General features: G+C 42.3%; 1 long non-coding RNA gene across 3 annotated transcripts in view; it reads right to left on the bottom strand.

Annotated features, from left to right (window-relative positions):
• LOC135446970 (uncharacterized) overlaps positions 1-19,412 on the bottom strand; it is a 30,814-nt gene extending 11,402 nt beyond the window's left edge. For 2 of the 3 annotated variants that reach the window (XR_010439952.1, XR_010439950.1), the window contains exon 1: positions 19,346-19,412. This is a non-coding gene — a long non-coding RNA (uncharacterized LOC135446970). Of the gene's footprint in view, positions 1-18,899; positions 18,978-19,345 lie in introns of all 3 variants that reach the window. The other variant, XR_010439951.1, reaches the window with a different exon arrangement.
• Between the last annotated feature and the right edge of the window lie 569 nt (positions 19,413-19,981).

Below are 19,981 nucleotides of genomic sequence, written 5' to 3'. Positions count from 1 at the left end.
AATTGTGTAGCATATACCTGCATCATACCTGCTGCAGAAATATGAAAACTCAGAGCTACAAGAAATATAATTTACAGATGCAAAGCTCTGTCACATAATCCTGGGGTAGGCAAGGCCAGTTGTGCTGACTGTGTTAGAGCGTTCAGCTAAATTTAAATGTTTCCCAGGAGATTAGAATGCCATGTGGAAGGTTCAGTAATATTATTTATTATTTAACACTGTTTTCATTCTGGACATGGTTCCTTTGGGATGTGTACTCCTGGCTGGTTACAGAGATTGCAGCTGGATGCTGCCACCTCGAAGTATCTGTGCACTTTGAGCCAGTAAAAACACAACCATCCAAAGAGTCTCTTGTATGATATTAGGAATGTAAGCCATGACTTAGGTTTCCAGGCCAACACAACCAAAAATACCATGTAACAGTTGCAGAGGAAAATGATGAACATTCCCATTTGCTTAACTTTATTTGCCTTTAAGGGCTAGGAAGATAAACCAGATTAAAACAAAAAATAAGCAAAGGCCACAGGATGGTTTCTTCAAAATATGAAGCAGTGTTTTCTATGAGTTTTTCTGTGTTTCAGAAGAGCTATGAGAAGTCAGGGCCCTTTGCCCACTCATAACTATTTGCATCAGCTGTTAACCAATTCATCTGCAGTTTCTAAATTAACTTCAGCTAAATATGGATCAAAAGTTTTTGTCTGCTTTGAAATAGCCATCCTGGGTGCTTAGTCTCTTACTGAATCCATCAGTTAGAATCCTAATGTATTTTGTGCCTTCTGGTTTACATCAGAAAGTAAACAAGAACTCTGTATACCTCTAGAAAATGACAAGTTTATAGTGGAAAAATCTTATGCTCCCTTACATCTATGAATATCTACATCCTCAAAACCAGTGGTAAACTGAGGGAAAACGATGACTTTTCCTTTGACCTCCAAGGTCAGGTTTCTGACTCAGATCCATTTGACTGTAAATACTTGCCCACTTCAACATCTCACAAGAAAATACATTTAAAGTAAACTTGCCTTCTGGGGCCAGATAACCTAAAGATATTCAGACTTTTATTTTATGACTGTCATTGGTAACTGTAGAAGATTCCTGCAATAATAGGGTATTGTCCTCTCTTTATAATCTGATAACTTATGGTACAATTGCAATAGTCAGTAATGTGGTGTCTTTCTGTGCAGTTTAACACCTGACAAAACAGCTTCAAGAGCTGCTTTGGATCCAAATCCAATGTAAACACCACAGGCTGCCATTTCATGCTTAGAAACATTTACACCACAAACATTAACAATGAAGTTCTTTCACTCGCCTTTGGACATCGTTTTAAAAAAACAAAAAAAACAACCCAGGACCATTTTGGTGTTCTTGAAAGTGACAGAATTAAATGCAATTCAAGACACCCATTCATGATTGGTCTTTGTATTCAATGCTTTTTTTGAGGGGTCAGTTTTCATGATTATCACCTTCTTTTGGAGCAGCAGTTTGGAACATTGGCTTTTGATCATCTTCTATAATATTTTTCTTTTAATTACCTCTTCCCATTTCATAGTCACAAATATCTAGAAATCCATAACAAGTAGGTGAAAAATGCAAAATCATTTGCATTGTAATCTTATTTTTCCCCAGCTTTCTGATTCTCTATCACCAATTGATTGCCAATTCTCACAATATCTTCCAAATATTTTCCATTTTTAACTGTTGAACCAGAGCTCCTCCATGAATAGGTCATTTCCTCTGCTCAAGCCTCTGAAATATAACTTTTACCAATGGGTAAGAGGGGCCCAAGATATAACTATCTTTGCTGACTGATAAAATACCACTCCCAAATAATTTCATTGATACAATAAATTATTATAAACCCAATCTTTGTTTCCCACAATTATTCTGTAATATTTGCTTTGAATTTCAGCCATTTCTCTTCCTAAACAGAGGTGCTGAGGAAGGGATTCAGGCATAGCCAGAGATGCCTAATCTAAAAGCCAAACACATTAGGTATCGTTCAGCTCTGACTTTGACAAATTTTAAGCTATTTAGCAGTGGAACTCACTCAGCCTCTGAAATACCAACTCTTTTAGAAGCTCATCACCTGTCAGGTTCCCTCTGAACAAAGGCCAGTGTGGAAGCAGCACGGGTTAAAGCAGCTTAACCAACAGAGGAGCAAATAATAACCAGCAGGTTTTATTTTTATAAACACAGCCTAGTGCCAACTGGTGACTTCACATCTATGGAAAAGTTTAAATATTCTTGTCTAAGCTAAGCCTTGGAGATTTTATTTGAAGTGATGTTTTCTAAAACATTCAGTGGGGCAACCGGAGCTGTGCCATGAGCGGGATGAAAAGTCCTGAGCAGAAGAAGCAAGAGGAGAATGCTGACCATCTTGAGCAAGGACAAGGCTGGTCTGTGAGCCTGAAGGGGGCTGTGGTGTCCCAGTCACCCACGTGGAGAGCCTGGCCTCTGCCCAGGTGGAGGAGAGCTGGGGTCAGGAGTTTGGGGAGCTCCAGCTAAAATGCCTGAAATCCCCCACTTTGCATTGGCATCCTGACTCCAGGTGCCAGTTCAGAGCCTCTGATTTGTTCTGATAGTTTAATCAATCAGACCAACCTGGCAGAGGTGCTCTCAGCACTACGAATCTCCCACTGCAGGTTCCATGGAAATTAGAGGTCTGTTAGGGATCTGCCTGGCTCCATGCCTGCCTACTTCACACAGTCTTGGAGAGCTCAGGATCACAGGAAAGGGAAAGCTGGAAGGAGCCACTGGAGATCATCCAGTCCAAGCTACCTGCTCAAGCAGGATCCCCTAGAGCACCCCTGTCACTCAGGACTGTGTCCAGCTCCCTTTGGGACATGCTCAGAGAAGGAGATTCCACTCTTTCCCTGGACAACCTGTTCCAGGGCTCAGTCACCTGCACAGCAAGAAAATTCTTCCTCACATTCGGGTGGGACTTCCCATGAAGTTTCTGCTCTCTCCCTCTCATCCTGTTGCTCAGCAGCACCAGGAAGAGCCTGGCTTCATCCTCTCCCTTCAGATACTTACACACTTTGAAGACCCACAGCTCCAGGACAGCCAGCACAGCTCCCTTCCCCTCAGGCACTGCTGCCTTTCATGCAGAATTCCAAAATGTTTGAGTTTTGGTTTGGCTTGGAGCAGCACCAAAATGATCAGGCTCGAGATCCCCCACAAAAGAGGATTGTGTTTCCTGGTCCCAGCCAAGACCAACAGCTGGGGGTCAGCTGTGGCTGCCCGGGACATTCGCTGGTGGATTCACCCAGGCCAAGAGCTGATTCTGAGCAACAGCCCAAAGAAAGACAGGGCAGATCAGGAAGGAAAAGTTGCCAGGAATGGAGGTGCCTTTTTAACCTTTTCCTTTTTTTAAAATTAATTACCCTTCCCAGTAAGAAAAACACATTACTTAAGTGAAAGAGCTCCCTATCAGCTCCCGAGCCTGCTCTGCCAATGCAGCCAGAGTGCAGAATTCAAGAACTACAGTTCCTTCCCACACCCTCCCCCAGAACATCCCCCCACAAATCTGAATGCATTCAAACTAGGAATGCAATTCAGGCAAAACAAAAATTTCTTGGTATCTGTTCCACTCTCAGTAAGAGAGGTTAATCCTCCTTTCCTCCAAGCTATTTTATCCTCTAAGCTTCTTATCACCTTCTGCACCATCCACAATGTGAAGACACAGTTTTTGTCCATTTCTAAAGTTTGCCACTGCCAATGCTGTCAGGAGATTGCATTATGACAGGGATGCAATTTTTTTTTCCAAATCCTAAGGTAGGAAGTACTGAAATAATATAGAAAAAGATGCTGAACAGTCATAGCTACTGTCCTCATTTTTAGAAGAGTTTTATAGAATAATAAAGGAAGTACATTTAAAGACATCTATACTCAAACATTCTTGAGAGTTTTTTTCACCAGAAGAGAAAATTCAGTTCTCAGGAAACAGTTAGGATTTTACTGAATCCAGAAGTAAACATGAAATTCTCTTCTTTTAGTATTTTTTTCTCATTAGAATATCTTCTCTTCAGCATCTAAGAAAGAAAATCCTTTTAAATTAAACAGAGCTATTGTTCTTAAGTGTGCCAAGGAAGGAAGGAAGTTTTTGGGGCTTGAAAAATTTATTTTTAATAAAAGAAACCACAAAAGGGAGCCCTCAAATACTCAGACATGCAAGACAGCACATGCCCATGCACGATAGCTACGGATTCCTTACATGGATATGCACCAACAGAGCGAGACTCAATTATACAAATGCTTCTCCTGGCACTGAAGGAGTCAGCCAGACCTGCTTTTTAGAAATCTCCAGCTCACAGCCAGCTCAATGACATCTGCAGGATGGAAGAGGAAGAAAGAGCAGTAGGGAGAAAGGTAGCAATAGGTAAAAAAGGTAGAGCTACATTCCAGCTTTAGGAGCAGCAGCAGCACCAGAGCCTTCCACTTCCTCTCTCCAAACAATGCATTTTTACTTTTGCAGTCTGTTTTGTCACTGAAAACAGAATCTGAAAAAATCCCTGGTCTTGATTTTAGAATCAGAATTAAGAGGTAAATGAGTGAACAGTTCAAACTGAAGATACCAGTGTGATGTGGAGAAATGTGCTGCGCACACAGTGAATCCAGGTTAAGACTGACAATTTGGAGGCAGATCTCATATGGGACCAAACCAAAGCCCTGCATGGAAACTCCTCCAGGGCTGGGTATGGATCAAATTGTGGATGACGACCTGTGTCCTGATTTCTAGGCCCATAACAGTGCCATTGTTTTTGTGACAAGAGTATTAGACCTTCTATAATTGGCCTTCTCCACACACCTTTCCCCTCCAAACACCTCTACTCTCCCTAAGGTAACCCACCAAGAAGTTGCCCCAGGTATTTTATGCTCAGCTTTCTCCTCTGTGCTGGCAAGCAAGACTCAGAGACATCCTGCTTGCTGGCGTGCACATTTCCTGCTGCCAGCATGGCTGGCAGACAGCTCTCCTGTGCCAAGGAACTCTGTGCTGTCCCTAAGTCTAGTGACACTAAGGAGGTCACCAGTTTGGTGGCATCCTTTCATGTTCATGGTCTGCATCTGCTGGAGAAGAAAGCATCCCACCTTTGCAATCTATCCCTGCCGCCTGATCCTGGGCTGTGACAGATGCAAATATGACCTCTCTGGTTTGCTTATCACAGCAGACAGAGCAGCTGTTCCATGTATTTGGGACTTGTTTGTGCTGTCTAAATTAATCTAAATCTAATTAGAAGTACTTTGGGTTGAAAACAAAAGTTACCACAGAAATTAAAGCTGAGAGATGTAGTTACAATAGTCTGACAAAGTGAAAATACATTATCCCTATGATTTATACAAAAATTGGAGGACATGGTGAACTATAGCACAAAATACTTGTCCAGTGGAACGAATATTTCTGCAAAAAGAAGGTCGTGGCAGTTTCTCCAAATGATGGCTCTCTGTAGATAACTTTCCAGCTTTACTCCTGCACTGCAGGAATTACCTAACACAGATTGGATCAACATTGGAGGCAGGTTTCATGATAAGGGCAGTTTTCAGGAGAAATTCTCTTCTCTGCTCAGCAAAGCAGCAGACAGGTCAGGGTCCTTCTGAAGCCAGAACAAACAACAAATCCAGCTCCCAGAGTCTGGGAAAATGAATGATCCCCTCTCCAAGGTGGAGCTGCTTCCATTGCACTGACAGCACATATTTTGTACAGCTATAAGGCAATTTTAATGGGGGGGAAAAAATGGGACATAAGTTTAGGATTTAGCAGTGTAGCTGCTATTTCTCCCTCCCCTGGCATGGAACCTGTCCTAAGCTGGAAGGGGTGGATGGAGGGTGACTCCTGCTCCTGGTGCTTGGGAGGAGCTCCCTGCTGTCCCCGGGGAAAGCTGCCAGCTCTCTGTGCCCTGTCCCTCCCTGGGGGCCCTGGATGGAGCCTGCAGGCAGCTCCTCTGGGTGGCACTGCCTTTTGTGGCCTCAGCTGGGCTGCAAACGGCTCTGAGCTTGGCTGCGGTGAGGCACTGAACCTGACACATCTGCAGAAACGTTTGTTATTTGCCATGGTGATGCAGCTCTGTTGCTGACACACCAAAACCACACTTAATTTCTATTCCCTCTGCCTGCACAAGTGGCAGTGGCCCTGGACATCCACACAGACCTCACCACACAACCCTACTGTCACAGGTAGGAGTGACAGGCTTCTCCACCCAAGGCAAGGATCTTGGCCAGACTTTCTACATCACAGAAACCCTTTTTATTTTCTACTTGTACACTAACTTTTTTTTTTTTTTTTTTGCATAAAGGTTTGAAGTCCTGCCCTCATTTATTTTTCAAAGGAACACCTAACTGGGTGTATTTGAAGGACGTTTTAGAGCTAGACAGGTAGAAACAAACTACACATGAAAAATATAAGGTACTGTAAATAAATGTGAAACATATAAATAAGTACAGAATGCATTTGTACTTCACTGGTCTCAAAACGGGAAAAAAACCATCAAAACATCTCCTATGTCAGAATGACCCCATGTATGAAATGGCACTGTGTCTAATTTGGCTTTCATACAAGAAAACATTTGGCATTTTCCATAGTAAACCATAATTTCTGAAGTTTTAAAGCTGCCAAGATCACAAAGTGAGAGTTCTTATTGGGTATAACTTGGTATGAGTTAGCAGGATATTTGCTGCGAACATGCTGTCTGAGCTGCAGGTTGTATATTGCAGTGTTTGCCTTTCAAATGTCGACTTTGAGCTTCTGAAAAAAAGTTCACATTGCTGAGGTATTACAGTCAGGCCCTTATTAATCAGCTGGCAACATTCCCTCTCCCAAAAACAAGAATCCACTTCATTGCAGGAGCGCAGCCTTCAGATCAATACAGCCAGGATGTGAGAAATGGGGGCTAAAGCCGTCCTCAAGGATTTGGATACAAGGATACACTGAACCACCTAGCAGAAGGGGATTGATACAAAAGCATAATGAAAGGTTTCCTCATTTCTACTCAGGAATAACAATCCATAAATAACTGATGTCATTGCAACAAATGCAAAACCATTAGAGGGGTTTACAGTTGTTTTTAGCAGAGATCATTAGAGTGTGCTTTTTCAGTCTAGGAAAAAGAGACGTGAAGAACTAAAGCTGGGAAATTAAAAATGCTGAGAGATTGAAAATTTGTGCATAAATTATTCTCTTTCCCTCCATCATGTGGCTGGGGTTTGCTTATTTGTTTTGACTAACAGGTAATATAAACCACAGAAATGTCAGACTTGCCTGCCCAGTTTTTCCATTCAGAAGATTTGTTCTGCATTTCTGCCTTGTGCCATGGAAGGCACACCCGAAAAAATAGCACCAAGGAGGGAAAGCCACAGTGTAAAACCTGCCAGACCCCAGGCACTGCAAAGGGAAAATGTTGAACACAATGTGCTTCCTGCCAGTCCCAAATAAGTAACATTCTTAACGCTGAGAAATGATTAAGACACACAGAATTCTAACAGTGACACAGAAAAAAAAGTTAATTAATTATCAATGCACAGTTTTATTTTTGATGAAAATGCAGGTTTTTTTAAAAATAAAAATGAAACCTAAATGTGTTTTGTCCAGTCCCAAAAATACAGAGCATTTGTTGCTTTGATAATTTCCAGATTACTCTGTAAACTTTGAATTCTGCTTGACAAACTAATTGGCAGAATTCAAAGCTCAGCTGCAGACCAGGCCAAATTTGCTTTTGCTCTGAATCCTCAGATGTCCATTTCTACTATATTGAAATTACAGAGGGTTATGCAGCTATTTGTTGTGAGGTTTTGGAACAAAAAAAATACAACCAGAAGCCATTTGTCTTCCAGGAATATCATCTTTTTGCCAGACTCATCACCCAGTACATGGATAATAGGTGCCACATTAAAACATGTAAATGGGGATATCTAAGTATGCTAGAAAAGAAGATCTCTGAAAAAATGTCAATTTTTAAATAATGCAGTGAGAACACCAAATTTTTATCATTATGTTAACCAACAACTTTCACAAGGTCTTGCAGCTGGTTTTAATTCAGCAGAGAAGATTCACTGTGCAGTGTTCATATCTTAATATAACACCAGGTTTGTTGCAGTTCAGTTTGGAATTGAGCCACAGAATCAGATTTTTTCACCTTCTTAAACTCTGTCTCAGGGCAGCTGCAATTACATCACATTAACACCTTAAAGAGCACGGGTCAAAAATGCTTTTTCTGCCTTGGGAACCAGCTAGATCTAAAAATCTCCTGCTGGTGATTCAGTGGAGCCTGGATCATGTTCAGACCCATCTGAGCAGATGTGGGTGGAATCACCAGAGCACTGAGAAATTAAGCAATGAATGGTTCTGTTTGCTCTGTGCTGCTCCATTTGCCACTTGACAAAAGTGCTTGTCTAGCCAAAGGGGCACTCTGAAAAGGAGAAAGCAGCTTTCATTCTGGCAATGAAATTCAGTAGTTTTAGACGGTTGGTGGGCAGAAGGACAGGTTTCTCCTGACTGAAAAATTACTTCAAACTTTTATCTTCCCAACCTTCTGTCTCTCAGCTTCCACTTTATTCTATTTTGGCCATATTCTGGCTATAATAAGTAGGTTATCTGAAATTATCACTCCCTGCTGCAAGTTATCACACCCTGGATCTGTAAGGAGGTCTGCTACCCCTTAAACGTAGAGAAACAGAACTATTGGTAAATTTATTACATGTAAATTATCTGAAATGTCTATGCTATTTCTGCATCAGAAAGCAATTTCAGACTGCTCAGATGAGGGAAAAATCTGTTTGTTATTCACAAACCCTTTCTGCAGAGTGTAGGAAAATATTTTTTCAGTGCATAGTATGTTTGCTCCAGATATTCTCCCTGTGTGCCACGTGGACACTGGGGTTGTGCAGTATTTTTGTGCTTCCTGGCTGAATGCAGAATAATAGCTCAACAAATGGTGAATGGTGCTGCTGCCAGCTATTTCTCTTCCAGAACTCCAACGGTGTAGGCATTCCTCACTACAGGCATGTGGTGGAGCTGAACCTCTCTGTGGGCTGAGAGGAGGGATCAGGAATACCTGGCTTTGGCAGTAATTGACTAGATCTGTGCTGCTGGGTGTATTTGCACTGTAAGGCAGAAATTGTAGCTGAGGAAAGGGTGTCAGGTAGTGCCACCTCATCCAGTTATTTTTACCCCATTAGTACCCTTCCTCTGCCCTAAACTGTCTTAAAGCCAATTCTTGATAGCAAGTCTTGTTTCTTCAACAAATCAGATGTTAGAATGGCAGTATTTCTGTTTTCTGTCTGGTCAGCACACATGCAAAAATCTGCTCTATGTCATTTCTCCTTAGCTCTCCTCCAGGAGCCAGGGCACAGTCTGTGCCTGCTGAGACTGACTTTCAAAGATAAGCTTTACTGCAGTACCCAGGACAATGCACAAAACCACAGAACCACCACAGAATGGTTTGGGTTGAAAAGAACCTTTACGATCACCCAGTTCCAACCCCCTGCCCTCAATTTCTCCTCCCTGGAAGAGGAGCCAGTGAGAAGGAAATGCTTGAGAGACAGAGCTCTGTGCATTGGGCCAGCTGAGGGGTTTTAGCTGGAGCTGTGTCACTACTAACACACATTTGCCTTTCCTTGGACCTTGGTGGGCATCATGGAAGAGTGCCAAGAGGAAGGAGAGCCTGAGTGGAACAGAAAACGTGGCAGCTTTCAGAGTTACCTCACAGCTTGCCATGTGAGGAGATAGGGATGAGCAATGGCATTCCTAGGGGATGGATGGGAGTCTTGAATCTGGCTACTGCAATGTGCAGAGCTCAGCTCAAGGGCTCAGCACAGACATGATGTAAGGAAAGCTTGCCCAGAGCACTGGTGGGAGCTGGAGGACAGCTCCAGATTAAGCACGTGCCAAAGCAGCAATTAACACAGCACCATTAATTTCCCTCTAAGCTGGGCAGTGTCACTGGTGGATGTGTTTGTGTTCCGCTGGCCCTGAGCTGCACTTGGCTGTGTCTGGAGTGAGAGGCTGCCCCACAAGTGAAGGGCAGCACTTGTAACCCCACCCAGCCAGTGAGTGCCTGTGGGGCTGCACAGGCACCCCGACTGCCCACAGATGCTGCAAATCCCCTGCCACTCACTGTGCCAGCTTCTCCATCTAAAACAGAATGTGGATTAAGCCCTGGACCTTTTCCTCAGGCACATTTCAATCCACAGCCAAGCAGTTACCTGTAAATCCTATGCACTATTATTTTTTAATTACTCTCAGGATAACCTGGGGCCCTGCCTCCTTTCTGACTTTTTTTAATGATTCCCCTTGCCTTGAAGTTCGTTATCTTCCAGCTGCCTTAAGTGTTTTGGCCTATTTCTATTCCTTCCTGAATCTGCCATAAAACCAGCACAGCTCCAAGGCACTCAGGTAGACCCAGCTCGACAAAGCAGCCGCCAAGTGGTATATCCTAAAAATTAACACAAATAAAATCCCCCAACACAAAAAAAAAAAAAAAAAAAAAAAAAAAAAACCAAAACAAAAACCCCACTGTAGACCTCCTTTAGCAATCTGGTTGAACCTTGAAAAAATGGGTGCAGTGTTTAGTCTGATTTTCTTCTTCAGGCAAAACACTGCAGGACTTTCTGTGATGATCAGGCTTGGTGCTGGAGGAAAACTCATTTTCATACGACAAATTGTGGTTAGTTTTTGCTCTGTATGTGCATGTAGGAGGTTATTTACAATTCTCCAGGCACACTGCTCACTGAATTATATTTTGCAATTGCTTAGTCCAGACACTCTTGCTGCTGTTACCCCGTCCTCTGTAACTTCTGATAAAAGCAAAGACAATGTAAACTCACACGTGCTCATTGATTAAATAGCCTGCTTAGGTTTTTCAGTGTGCATTTTTGCCCTTTAATACAAAAATCATAGGCTGGGATTTCCAAACCTCAGTTTGGAAACTGAGATTTTTTAATTACACTTGTGATCAGATGAAAACATTTAATGTGAGCCCATATCCTTTCCTAAATAAGAGAGTTTCTCACTTTCTAAAGTTTCTCACCTTGTGACCTCAGAAAACACTTCAGTTTCTCTGACAGGAACTCTAAGTCATAACAGCATATTTCCACAGCACAACACCACTCTCACTACTGAACTCTCTCAATATTTCCTGGCCAGGAGGGATTAAGAAGCAGTGAAACAAAACTATTTTCACAGGTTTGGTTGTCTGGCGCTCTCACTATTTGCTTAAGCTGGCAATTTATGAGAAAGTCTCTCTCTTGCACCACCTCAAACAGTGTTACTCCCACCATCCCACACTATGAAAAATATGTGCATTTTCAGGGCAAGACAACTGCACCCACTTAAACCCTAAACACAAGCTGATATGGATATTATAATGTAACTAAATTAAAACTAAGCCCTTTGTCCTGAGGCATCACCTTTAAGCCCCTCGGGCTGTTGGAAACTCATCAATGATCATGAGGAATAATGTCACTCTTCCCAAGTTTTCTGACCCTGGAGGGTCCACAAACCTTGCTCTACATCAGGAAGACATCACTTGAGGAAGCAAGTGCTAAGCTCTTGTGAGCTCTTACCCCAGCAGAGCTGTGGGTGAGAAGCATGGATGGAGAGGGGTAAAAGCTCTCAAGGACGTCCCATCCCACTGCAAGCTCTGATGGGGCTGGTTGGTTTTATATTTGTTTTGTTTCTGCAGGAACAGACTGCAAATATCCATGGAGACCACATCAGAATGCCAGGAAACCCTAACAAAGATGACCGTTGTGTCTTGCTCTGAAAAAACCAGATGTTTATTAAAATGTCAGCCAAATGACTTACATGTCACTGACTCTGAGGGCAGCACAGCAATGAAAAAGCAATAATAATGAAAAATGGCCACTCATCACTATTGAATGATAGCTGGCATCCTTGCCAAAATGGTCATTTCTGCAGTGTGGAGGTGGCTGGCATCTCTGTGGCTCAAGACTCCTATTTATTTCCAGTATTTCGATCCATAGGTCAAACCAGTTATTTGGAAATGGATACAGGCTACTTTATAGTTCTGACATTTGTTTCCCCAATGGTTTGCATTAAAGGTTATTGACCTCTCTAGGGCTGAGTAAGCCCACAGAGAATGTGCTCTGGGAGACTTCAGCATTAAAAGCTGTAACAATTCTTCACTTTAATAACACTTATCAGATAATTCCAATTACTGCTTGCTTTTGGAGCTCCATACAGAGGGAGAAAGGGATTTACATCTACAGCTCAATTCCCAGCATGCTTTACAACACCACAATGTCTATTATTTATGACGTGTCCTTCCTTCTCTCCCTGCGCGCTGATGGATTGATGCTATTTGATCAATCACAGATCTGCAGCCTGACACCATCAGTTTTAACCACTCTGGCTTTGTCCAAATGTCACAGAAAGGGCTGGGAGTGCTCCCTGGTCCGTGAAGAATCAATGTTGAAGCCGTGGCTGTGCGATGATGTGTTTAGTAAACAAGACTAAACAAGAACACACCAGACAACTCAGTCCCCTGACTCTAAGGGCTGCAAGCACTCTGCTTCATGCATCATTTCTTGTGGATGAATGCATGTATAAGGTCTGGAGGACAGATGGGGAGAGCATGTCCAGAAGTAGCTTTCTCTGTGGAAATAAGAGAGGGGAAGCAGCAAGTAGGGAGCCCTGCTGCCACAACACCCTGTGGGAGGAGTGTGCCCCTCCTGAGAGAAATGATATCAGTGATAAAAGACTTCAAACTTCCCAGATTTGAGCAGAAGTGGCTGGATTGCCAACAGCGTATTGGCTGTTAATTCCAGACAGCTTCTCTGAATGGTTCTCTCATTTCATTATGGATGCATTCATAAGAATGCAAGTTCCACCTGTAAATTATCTGGAAATCAATATCCTATTGAGAAAGTTAATACTCTTGTTTTTAACTGAGACAAAGGGAAAACAATCTCCAAGTGGTTTTGAGAAGTTCCTAAGCACTGCTCCATTAATTCTGCTCTGGACACAGCAATTGGGAAGATCAGTGAATTAAGTGTGGCTTTTCACAGGCAATGAAGTTTATATTTGAGTACTTCCCTCCCATGACTCAGTGATGTGAATTTGGTAAGAAATCTCAATAAACAAGAGTGCAACAAATATTGTTTTCTGCTTGGGAGGAGCAGATCAGTGGTTACTGAGAGATAAATATTTCCAGATGTGTTTATCAGTTGTTATTCACAAGAGTATTCAAGCATAAATAACTTACTAACTTGCTTTAAGTTACAGCTCTGACCTGTGCCAGGAATCCCCCTGGCAAACTAAGGAAATTTAACAGTTTTGGAATGGTCACAGGAGATTGCATCTGCTCATGTTGGATGTCTAAGTGGATACACAAAATTGTTTCAATTTTGCTTTTGTTTTCTCATCAATCAGCATCTAGCCCCAAGGGAAAGCCCTGCTGCACAGGGTTCATTCCTCCCTCCTGGAATACTGAGATGGATGCTGAGAAAGGCCATCTCCAGTGATTAAGTGCAGAGGAGGATTCACAGCTGTCATCTCATTTTAGGGTTAAATGCATCTCCTTAGTCTGCAATGAGGCTTCCAAGTGTCTTTGAAAGATGGACTGGAAGCTAAAACTTTCATCCTGGCCTTTCCTGCTCAGCTTTCTCTGAGTTTCCTTCTTGGACATCTGACTCTTCCCATGTGTGGTTGGCCACACGTGGGCACACACCTGCTCCAGGAGTGGGGAGTTCTGCATGTTCCTGCTGCATCCCTGAGCCTGACTTATGGATCATGTGAATTTTAAAGCTTCTTTTTTGTGTCAATTTAACCCCCTCATACCAAAGTTTCTTGGTGAAACCACTGGTAACATAAATGCTGTGTGAATGTGGGCCTGCAGTGCAGCTGCTCAAAGCTTCTGTGTTTTGAGTCCTTAATCTCCTTCATGGGTGTCAAGGCACTATTCCTGTAGCATCTGTTGTTTTCTTTTTGGAAAACCCCTCAGAAATCAACAGAAACTTTTTGAGTAGGATGGACAACACCTACTAGGCTAATTTTGATTTAATCTCTGCTCAGGGGACAGAACTGCTGCTCCTCCTTATCTCTGTTTGCCCTGAATTAAGCACATCTGATTCATGCCTAAGCTCCTTCATCAGCTTTAGAATATGGATGAGTAAAACCAAAACATTTTTTTTAAATCCCATTTTATATTCACATAAATAAGCAAAAGCTTAACCACAGGGAATCATGCTGTGAAAAAAGTTGAAAAAGAATTTCAACCTCCTCATTATTTTATGTGATTTAAAATCTAAGAACAACATGCTCCAAAAATTTCTTACAAAAGAGGAATACTTATTGATCTAAGTATTCAGATATATCTCTCACCTAAAATGAAATTGCATTAGTCAGCATAGAGAATTACAGCTACAAAACCTACATTTAAAAGGGAATTCATGGTGTTTAGATTAAAATTTGCTTTAAGGCTCAGTGTCAGCGATTCTGTTTCCAGATCTAAAAAAACACCTAACCCAAACTAACAAATTTATTTAATTTCTAAAAGCTGTGATTTGTACATGAGCATGTCATTGGAGGAGGGAAGTGAAGCTGCCTGGGCTCAGCAATTGCTCACTTCTGTGATATGTTTTGATTCCCTTTGAATTTGTGCTTGACACCAAATATTCAAGATCTGCAAATGTTTCTTTTAGGGGCTGGGGAGGAACTACAGCCTGATATTTATAGAAATATTCAATCTTAGGAATAACTTCTAAAATAAAATACTCCCTTATAAGTCAAAGTTTCAAATTAGGGAATGCTTCAAACACATAGACGCACACTTTCCATTTTAGCAACTTGATCTGTGCATTTCAGTTCAATTTGGAACAACTTTTCGATCCCCCAAATAATGCAAACTTGATTTTCAGACAGTTCCCTGGCCTTTCAGCTTGCTAAATGTTGCACTGTGCTCTCCTAACTGCTACGTGCAACACCATGCCAGCAAAAACAATAGCTGTATTTATGAAATACATTATTGCAGCTTCCAGCCCACAATTCAGAGACTTCATGGCTGGAATCTAAATTATGTGCCAGCATGCATGCAGTTGTTATTAATCCACAGCTGGAAATGTGAGCCAGTCCAGCCCTTAGTATGATATATTCTTCTTTGTGTACTGGTGAACTACTTCAGCAGATAGAAATTACCCCAATAATTTACCAATTCCCTGCAGCAAATGAGCACTGATGAATTGTTTAGTCTTAGAGCTTTTCAAGGTTGCTCCAGGTGAGTTTCTTTTTTTTTTAATTCTGTGTACTAATTAATCTCTCAGTGACATATTGTCTTCCAAAACCTCTGACACTTAGTAGAAAACGATTCTCAGCCTGTCTTGGGGGTGACAACATTTCATTCACTCACACGCAGGTCACACTCGTTTTCTTTCTTTGAAGATTGTGACAACAAAAACCACCCTGTTCAGAGAGCCCTGGTTCCCCCAGGGAATGACAGCTTCCTGGCACCAGCCAGCACCATTCAAAAAGTGATTCTTGCTCATTTAAAGTGGTGCTGAATGAACTCCATTGGGCAAAAGGATCTTATGGGAACGAGAGGATGATTATGAAGCTCAAGCAATCCTCCACCATTATCTCCAAGCAATCCTTATCAACTCAAGATCTTACGGAAATACCACGGAAAAGTTTCAGCTGGAATCACAGAAGCACAAGGCTGGAAGAGACCTCCAAAATCATTGAGTCCAACCTGTTCCCTGACACCTCAACTGAACCATGGCATGGAAGGGACCTTGTGAGTGAGTTTGGTCAACCCTTCCTCTCTCACCTCCATGCAAACACAAAATCCAAGCCCCTGGAAGGCTTCTGAGCTGCTCTAGGACCCCACACTTTTGCTCTTTGGCAGCCATCAAAGTAAATCAGTCCCTCCCAGCCCCGTAATCTTACACAGCCTAGCCAACATGAGCATGGTGATTGCTCCAGCCTGCAAACCCATTTCAGTAGCAGTACCAACATTCTTTGATGCCTCTAGAAGACCATCATTATGCTCTGCACCACCAGCAGAACGGTCTAAGAAAAAGCCACCAAGTCCTGTCGCCTCCCAGATCTACCACAGCCGCCGGTCACATCAAGAAAACCAAATCCCTGAGCATTGCTAATGACTGCTTTCTTTTTCTATCTCTTTATCATTATGGTACAAGTCTCCATAAGAAAGCCTCAAGCTTGGTGAAAGGCAAACTTAATTGGATGTGCTTGGCTCAATATTTCTATTTTTGATAGCTTAATTAGAGTGGGCAAAAGACAAACCACTTTTATATTCAGATGGCTTTGCAGACTGTAGTGTTTTTCTTTTATTTATCAAAATCATATGTGTCTATTTTAAGCTCTTCATCCTAAAATATTATGTCCTGGAATCTGACAGAAGCTTCCTGAAGAAAATACAAAAATGGTAATTTGAGAATTTAGGTCATTTATAGTCAAGGATTCAAAGCAAGATGCTGGAGACAGCTGAAACAATAGGAAAAGTACTGAGGAGAAGGGCAGGAAATAGTATTCCTGCTCAGATTTCAATGGAGCCATGCAATGGTACTGCTAGAAGAGTGTCCATAAAAAAGATTATATACAGGAAATTTAGCACCTCCATCTCCCTAAACCACCATATATGTGCAATATCTTCTGCCAGTTAACAAAAAAATTTTCTGGATAATTATGCATGAAGACAGCAACAGATAGTTCTCACTCCAGCCTTCCCTGATCTGGGGCAGAAAGGTGCCACTTTAACATGTTAATGAAAACTTCATCCCACTGTATGAAAACCAACTGCAGACCACAAGCAGATTCTGCCTTGGAAATTCCTGACAGTTTTTTTTCAGCCTATTGTAATTAGAGAATTTACCATGCTGCCTAATCCTTCAGTCTGTGGGTATTTGCCATTTTTTTCCAGGTAGGACAAAAATGCACAAGGAGTGTATTTTGCCTATTTCTCTCAATGGCCCACAAAAAAGTGTGTGTGTGGGGGGGTTGTATTAAGAAAAAAAAAAAAAGTAATTTGACCCTGAAATTAATTAGCACTGGGATGTCAAGAGTAATTTTAAAATGGTTTATCCCAAAAGTGAGATGTTAAAGAGCCAACATGTGGGATTTTTTAAGGAGCAATATCTCCTCCAGATCAACAGAAAGCTGATAGGCTGTGAGGTTTCTTTCCTTCACATTCAATAATTACATTTAAAACCAAAACATTGGCAAAAAAACCCACACCTTCAACTTTTTTACAAAATCTTCTGAGATCATTTGCAGCTCAGACCAAACCCCTGCAGGCTTTTAGCAGGACAACACCAATAATGGCACTGGAAAGGGCCAGGGGAGGCTCTGGTGGCACCTGCAGAGGGGAGCAGCACAGAGCCCCTCAGCCCTAAAGGCCAACCCAACCTGTGTCCCCCTGCAAAGCACAGGGATGCCTCAAACACCAGCAGCAAAGGCTGAATATTTCCTTTTTATCTCAGGCACATGTAGTACCTCCAGCTGCTGCCTGAGGAACAAAGGATGAGGGAGGGTGAGGGATCTGGGGCTGTGTGTTTGCCTTGCTCTGTTAAATTAATTCATATTTAGATGCAACTGACATCTCTTCAGATCGGATTTTAAGTTATTTGCCTATGGAGTGAGCTAATTTAACAGCTAATGAACGTGAGAGAACATGGACTCAATTTTTTATTTTTTGAAGTCCTCAGTCACTGGTAAGCATTTTGGTATTTAACTCATAATTCCATGAAAATAAAAGAATTGGTCATATCTGATGCATAAGCATAAATTTGAGACATTGGTAATAAAAAATACTACCCATGCCTGGTTTTTAATGCTCAGTTTGCCTTTGAAATATTTTGGGTGAAATTCTGTATCATCACACCCAGAGTGAGCCTGGAAAAGGATCAGGAATTTTTAAATGGCTGTAATAAAATGTGATAGTATTCTTGGATGGGAAACATTAGACAGATGGAAGGAATCCTACTAATGCCCAACAATGCATCAAGCAATGTAATTACATGCTGTAGCCAGGATCCAGTTACTAATGCTTTGCAATGCACAAAGGTATATGGAATCAACTATTTTTACAGCTGTCATAAAACTCCATTCCTGCTAATATTCCTCTACCTCTCCTATATGTATTGCCATAAGCAAAAAATCTGGATGCTAGCAGAGAAAAATCAGGAATTACAGCAGGAGGACAAAGTCTGTTTTAAACCCACAGCAGAACAGACAGCATTGTGCCAGCACAGGATGATGTTTACAGAAATTCCACGATGTAACCCAGTAAAACCTGCTTACCAACTTAGAAACCAGCTCTTTGAAGTTTAGGGTTAACATAAGCCTATCTTAAAAGACATAGAGAGTTTTTTCCTAGTAAATCAACATAATACCACCAGAAATCCCACAGCTGTCACCATAAACGTGTCACACAGCGCTGCCAGGCTGGTGCACCCCTGAGTTTGGAGGAGAGGATTTGAGAACTCAGCCTTTCTCAGTTTCTCTTCTCACTGTATACCACACAGACCTAACCCACGGAGATATGCAGGTCTCTCTGTAAATCTCCATATCTGTGCTGTGGGAGCAGAAATAATTGGCATTTTCCACGCAGGCCGCACAGTGCCAAGGACGGAGCTGCAGTTGGCCACAGGGCTCCTGCTGGCACATGGCAAGCCCCAAACCACTCAGAGAGACAGCATTTGTCAGGAATAAAGCTCCATGCACACAGCCAGGAAAACCAGAGCCAGATTCAGGGCTCATGGGCTGGAAAAAATAACCATGATTGTGGAAAAGCAACTCTCAGGCCTATATGGCTGACTCCGCATTACAGAGACGGATTTGTGTCACAGCTGAGATGGGCATGACATGCACAGGATCACCACAGAATTTCAGAAGGCTTCAAATACTCACCCATAGAGTCACAACATACCTCATAGAAGGCTTCAGGCACCACATAGACCTAACCCATAGAGATATGCAGGTCTCTCTGTAAATCTCCATATCTGTGCTGAGGGAGCAGAAATAATTGGCATTTTCCACGCAGGCCGCACAGTGCCAAGGACAGAGCCTGCAGCTGGCCACAGGGCTCCTGCTGGCACATGGCAAGCCCCAAACCACTCAGAGAGACAGCATTTGTCAGGAATAAAGCTCCATGAACACAGCCAGGAAAACCAGAGCCAGATTCAGGGCTCATGGGCTGGAAAAAAACCCCACAATTGTAGAAAAATAACTCTCACAGCCTACATGGCCTACTCCAGATTACAGATACGGATTTGTGTCACCACACGTGTCACAGCTGAGACAGGCATGGCATGCACAGCATCACTATAGAATTTCAGAAGGCTTCAAAAATTCACCCATAGAGACACAACTTACCTCATAGAAGGCTTCAGGCATCTGCCTACACAGAGCAACACCACTCCAGAAGGCAGCAAGGATCTGTCCCTCTTGTCCCTCAGCCCAGCCTTTTATCCCCTTCTGTTGATGCCTTGCACCCTTTGGTGGTTGGGCAGTGCCCTGGGCACTCATTACCTTCAATAGCATTCACCTGCTGCTCACAGCTGTAGACAATTAGGGGTGATGCTCCCAATTAGCACCACCTGTGCACCTCCAGATTGGCTGGGCACAAACACCCAGGGCTGGGGTTGCTCATCTATGGAAATGAAGTGTGGAGCTGCCATTTGAACTAGCTGTACCTCCATAAGCGAATGAAAGCTCACCACAGCTGTTAACTGTTTAGCAAAGTGCATGGAACAGAATTGCTCAAGTTTTCTCATATTTTTTATCTATCACCTACGTATAAATGAGTTATAAGGAATATTTTCTCCAGCAGTTCTCTTTAACTTATAATTTAATTTCAGTCATTGGCTTAACAAAAGATCTGCTTCAGATATGGGGAAGCCAGGGAAGAGATTAGAAGCTAGAGGCTCTGCAGTCTTCACTGCACATGGCAGCATTATTTCTGGAAGATTTCACATTCTTACTTTAATAGTTTTCCCATTAAGTTCAATC

This window comes from Zonotrichia leucophrys, chromosome 4 (assembly GCF_028769735.1).
Source record: "Zonotrichia leucophrys gambelii isolate GWCS_2022_RI chromosome 4, RI_Zleu_2.0, whole genome shotgun sequence".
In the NCBI taxonomy this organism is placed as follows: domain Eukaryota; kingdom Metazoa; phylum Chordata; class Aves; order Passeriformes; family Passerellidae; genus Zonotrichia; species Zonotrichia leucophrys.
The sequence above is the reverse complement of the archived record's forward strand: the minus strand, read 5'-3'. Positions and strand labels throughout refer to the sequence as shown.